We start from the raw sequence: 6,313 nt of genomic DNA on the forward strand, positions 1-6,313 counted from the left end.
CACCAACATACAGACTTTAGCTTCAGAAAGCTGCAAGCTGACAAGCTGAAATTATTATTTTTGAAGACACTCCAAGTGCTGTTCACGCTATGTGAAGTGTGTTTTTGACATCTTCCACTTTTATACCAAAAGGTTATTTGACCACATTCCAGTTTGACATCCTTATAAAAGTATTTGAAGTGTTCCAGCAATATGAGAGTGTTTTGTAAAGCACACAGCTATTTTAAATTATTGTAGCACTTCATGCTTTTATAAGTACTTGAATTTGGACAGTTTTGTATCATGTAGAACAATTTCATAGCATTAGAGCTCATCAAACATGATGAGCTGGAATTTAGAAATGATGAGGACCGTGGACATGGACGATATAATTTTTTTTGAAATTATTAAACTTTTTAAAACCTGTAACAGCATCAGTAACATCATCCACTGTTACTGGGCTAAGATGGTAGCTATAAACTGTGTTTGACTGCTACACAATTCAAGTGTGTTACCATGAGACAGTAAAGGTGGAAGAAATCATAACGGTTAAACTACCAGGATTCAGGCCTATTGAAATAGTATTTAAGTGCTTCTCTAGACTTTTAATATCTGTTTGGCTTCTTTGTGCTGGAAAGATACTTTAAAACTCATAGTTTTTCTTATTTTGTGGTGTAGTCACTTGTCTGTGCTGACTGGCTACACTGACACTTCAGGTACAGAGATGGGGTTGAATTGCAGCACTTAAGGTGTTGCTTGTCTGCTCAGCTCCTGTCAGTAGCTGGAGGAGGGCTCTCAGCCTGCCCTACATGTGATTTGATACAGTAAGTATGAACGTGATGCTTATAGTACTATTAAAATGTGGTGTTCAGTCATGTTGCTTCACAAGTGGGTGATTAAAAATTCATGCAGTTAGTAGGGGCCCCTATGGTGCCCACTAAGTCATCACGGGTAACTCAAACATGTCTCTAAACTCTCCTTCCATTCTATGAATGCTTTTCCTGTTAAAATGATTTCAGAAATGCTCCTAGATGTCTGCCATCATAGATGAGCTCCAGCCCAAGCTCCTATTTAGTCCTTTATGACTAGTTATTCTACCTCCTGATTTAGAGTACCTCTCTAAGCATTGATTTTTAGGATTTGAACACTGTGCTCAGATTTACTGCCAAATCATAGCAGAGAAGTCCTGCACCATCATATCCAACCAAGCTACTAAATAACTTCTCATACTAGATTCACCTTTGCGGGATGGGACAGAATTGAAGTATAGAGCAAGGGCTCGTGATTAGTGTTACTCCTAACAAATCTTAAGGCTTGATTTTTGAATAACACTTAATCCTTTTATAATCTGTGTAGCCCATGCTGTACAGTAATAATTACCATAGCTAGAGGTTTTGTAATCTGCAGTGGTAAGGGATGACCGATATAACTGATCATGTAACGTGACCACAATAGGGTTGTACTTCATTGTGACCGTCAGACAGCTGCTGTGCTGTTTGCTGAACTTGATCAGTGCCAAACTAAACCAAGGCATGGCCAGTGATTTGTGTGTCTTCTGTACTGCAGCTCTGAAAGGTCTGTGGAAGTATCTCCATGGGCCCTTCATGCAACAACATAGTGAAGAAATTAGAAAAAGCAGTAATAATTCATTAATTTTAAAACTGCTCACCTTGTACCTACATATGAGACTGTAAAAGCTTGGGTTACAGCAGAGATCATTTCTGATTTTTCTTTTTTTTTCCTGCCATTTTAAGTAATTTACCTCTTACAATGCTTGTGCTGTATTTACAAGCAGAGGAACACCTGTTTCATGTTTCTAACTTATGCCTTTGAGGTGAAATGTCTGCTATTTGAGAGTAATCATCTGCCTCACCTTAGTCCTTCAGGCCTTTGAACAGACATATGAGTTGTTTTGAATTCATTTCTAGAAGAATGAAGATGAAATCTATCACCTCCCTAAATTGCTGGCTTGCAGCATTTAGAAGTTCCTATTTTATACAGAACAGATGAACTAAAAAAAAAAAAAAACAGTTTATTTCATCCAGGCTAGTCAGTCGGGTTGAATTGAACCTTCTGAAATATTTTCTTCAGGCTTTTATGCCTCCAGCCATATCTCAAGGCATATTTGCACAAGCCAATGCAGAACTTACATGCATTTGTCTGCAGTGAACTCGAGTCGTAAGTTCCTATCTTTCAGGTCTTGATCCATCTACGAACAGAGCCCTCACAGAGGATCACTTTTACATTTCTTTAATTACATGGAAAAGAATGGGAAGGGCACACTCCCCATCTTACTCCAGGAACTCTAGTCTCAAGCCCAAACTATCATCTACTACTGCAGTTGCCTTCTCCTAACTACAAGCAGGATGAAAATACTCCTCAAAATCTGCCAGTGTGTTCCCTGTTATTTCACAAACCACTCTTGGCAGTTAATCCAGATTTTCCTGTGCAGGCTATTAATTTATCAGGCAACTTTGTCAAAGTGATCCAGTTAAAGCACAACTTCCTGAAGTTCTAAACTGACATGAATTAATGGGAACCTATCCCCACATTTTAATTATTGCAACATCTGCAATAGCAATGTGCCTAAAAATTGGGGCTATTTAATGCTAGCCCTTAGCATCCTCTCTCTCAAGCTTCTGCAACATACCCTTGAGCAGAACTCTGCTCTTCAGATGCTTAGTTTACAGACTAGTAGTTTATAGCATCTTGCTTGACAGTAAAGCCACTTGTCATTATGATCAAGTGTTTAATAGTTTCTTATATATGCTATAGTCTTTCGTGTTGATACATGGTATTAACCAGTGTCTACAGCTACAGCAGGCAGAACAATTCAGGACCTTAGGGTCTCCTGAGAGTTAGAGCCAAGAAAAAAATACTCTTGAAAAGGTGATAGGACAGATAGGAGGAGATTGTGATGTACAGCATTAAATGTGCAGATAGTCAAGTACATTTTACAGCTTTCAGAATCCATGTTATCTGTTTGAAGTTCCCTTTTCAAAAGCCTAAGCAATATTTACTTTGTTTTCCCTTGTTCATTAAAGTGTTCTATTCCCTGTCAAAAGTGATTTATGGACTGTTATATTACTAAATCTGATTACTAACACTTCCTAGTGAGAGGGAAGAGAAGTTGGATCAGGAAAGTACTGTACTGTAGCTATGCACCAAAGGAGGAATACAGTATTGCAATATGTCTGCACTGCAGTCTCAGTGTGCCTGCAGTTTGTGTAGGCTAGGTCTAAGACTGCTGGTGGACACCAATGACATGTACCTCTGAAGCAGCACAGTCAGCCACAGATCAGCCATATCAGACTGTGCTGTAGTTCTTCTAATCAGTATCCAGCTGGCTCAGGACTGCCTACAGAAAATGCAGTCACAGCTTAGCTGAAGACAGATGTTGCTTCCTGTAAAGAATATCCATTCATGTTATGTACATATTTTGAATTTATTCCTGATAAAGGAAGCATATTTAAGAACAATAATAACAATAGCCTATAATAGAAAGGCCTGGGTTGTAAGGGACCTCAAAGACCCTCTAGTTCCACCCCAACCCCTGTTCTGGGCAGGGATGTCACCCACTATCAGGTTGCCCAGGATTTCATCCAACCTGATCTTGAACACCTCCAGCGATGTGGGTAAAAGTTAAGAACTGGACCAAAAATAGATCTAAGGGAGTACTGCATTTTTAAAAAAAAAAAAAAGAAAAGTAAGCTTTCATCCTTTAGGGTACGAACTAACTACTTCCTATTTCTTACTGTTCAGATCATTTCTCAATACACTCACTTGTTTTACCTCCTTTTTCAGCATTAGTGTAGCTACTGGCAGAATGAAAGTAGTGGGATGGATTGTAATTAATTCCCCATTCCATGCTTGTGAAAGTATAGTGTTTTTCATCCTTCATTATGATCTTTTAAGTCCAACAGACTGCAGGTTAAAGATTACTAGTCACGTAGCAAGGCTCATTTCAAAACCACTGTAAGTAGATCCAATTACTATGTAACCAGGTTTTGACAACTATTTTTTCCACTTACTTAGAGAACAAAATCTGTGCTGTGAATACTGTAATGGAAAAATTAATTCTAAGATGGGAAGGACTGTTAAACCATAGCATACTCATGATGTGAAAAAACAGCCAACAGCCAGCCTATATTAACTGTCAGTAGGCAGTCTTTTACTGAAAGCAGTGTTATTACTATTCAGAACTTAGTGCTACCTGGAGCAAAGTGCCTATTTACATACTTAGCCTTTAATAGCTTCTGACCGTAGTTCTCTTCTCTATTCTTTCCCTGCAGTTACATCTTTGCTCTGGGGCCAGCAGGTACCATACTGTCAGGTATGTGCATTACTCCAACATCAGCGTCAGTGTTGGTCTACAAATTCTCTGCTTCCTCAGAGATGAATTTGCACCTCAAACTATTGACTGCTGAAATGAAAAGCATTGTAATGTTTCCCCCTGAGGGCTTGTCTGCCATATCATAACTTGCCCTGCATATGAACAGAATCACTAGTACAACATTTTTCAAAAAGCAATTTCAAACACAAAAATGTTAAGAACTTGCATCTTTTAATACAGTTTTATTGTTAAGCTGAAACCTTGCTTGACGTGTCAGCCTTAAGCAACTTTTCTTAAAACAAAACAAACAAGCCAAAAAAAACCTCAACACCTGACAGAACTGACTACAGCCTTTTAAGGGAAATATTGATAGATGACTCAGTTACTGGAATTACCTCACTCTAGAGGTCTATATAAGCAGAAGAAATGGGGAAAAAAAAAAACAAACTCCCCTTTTCTGAGGAGGGATATTCTGTATAGACTGTCAACACAAAAGGCACAAGACAGGTCTTGCTGTATTCTTGAAAGATCTACATGTTACAGGAGCAATGCATTCACCCTGAATGAAACATAGGGGCTCAGGCAGCTATTCTTCATACGTGATTAGATTACAGCTTGTATTGGTATTACAAGGTACACACTTCATCTTTACCTAATCCTTTGTGAATAAAAATAACAAACTTTATGCAGATACCTACTATAATGTTTAATAGGTACTTTCTTTTCAATGTTGTGCCTTGAACTTCAGGCATCTGGTAAGTCAGAAGCTTAGAAATGTCCATTCTGGTGATTCCTGTCAGACCTTTCTATTGTACTAGATCAGTCTAAGAAGTGAACATAACTGAATTCAAGCTGTACCTCTTCAAGGTATTTCATTAATGAGGTGCAGTGCTCAGTCACAAAGTTAATTGATTAGCCTTATTTCTGTGAGTGGAGTGGAAAAACTAAAAAGATAAAACTGGGAGGAAGAATCAGCTAAGCCTTTGAGTCACAAAAAGCCTTTTTCCTTTGATGAAAACTGCCAGGTTAATCTTCATAAATGGTCATAATTACTTGTGCCTGGAGCTCAGCCAAGTCATTCCAAACAAAAATTAAATTGTAAAAGTGATTGCATGTTCAGTCTCATCTCCAGAGTGTAAGTACCAACACAGCCCTTCAGAAATTTGCAGACATTTACTGTATGTTTGTGACAGGGTAAGAGATGTTTGCCTAAATATTGAGTGGGCTAACTTAGTATTTATTCATTATATTCTTCTTTAAATAATTTGTAAAACATATAAAAGTTTCTCCAAAGCTTGCCTGTATATGTTGTTACAATTAGTGTTAGACATCTAGTTTCGTTAGTACTCTGCAGATTACTCTCCATTCTTCATTAAACTCAGTTTTAACTATAATCAGCAGAACTGTATGAGATGACAAGTTTATGAATACTGTTGTAAAACTTTAGAGCCTGGGGAAAAACAGTTAAATTAAATTTACTTATGGGAAAAGAGTCCCTTAGAAGAAGGAACAGTTCTAAAAGCAAAGTCTTTATAAATCTAGTTGGATAATACAATACTTGGCAGGCATAGCCCAGGTCTTTCCTATGATTACATATGCTTTGGAAGTTAATGAAATAAACACTAAATATTACAGCTGCAGCCCCAAATCAGACCTACATGACCAAAACAGCATATAATCAAGAAGGAATATATTTGACCCTATCTGTTCCTTATACAGTATTTTATTAGTAGACCCTTTTAGCAAGTTGTAAATGGGATATTGCAGACACAGCACATAGAATTTTCAAAACAAAGTTAAAGAAAACTAGTTTTTCCTCATATGAGATGTTGCTTATTTTCTTTAGTTATTCCAGTTTTTAACCATATTAAACAATTCTATGATCTCCTGATTTTCCTTAGCAAAGACAGTACAGTATGTGTACTGTTATTACCTGACAAAACTAAGAGGATGACAATGTACATTTAGAAATTTAATAGGATTTCAGTGTACATTTAGGAA

This window comes from Anser anser (assembly GCF_964211835.1).
Source record: "Anser anser genome assembly, chromosome: 18".
Lineage (NCBI taxonomy): Eukaryota > Metazoa > Chordata > Aves > Anseriformes > Anatidae > Anser > Anser anser.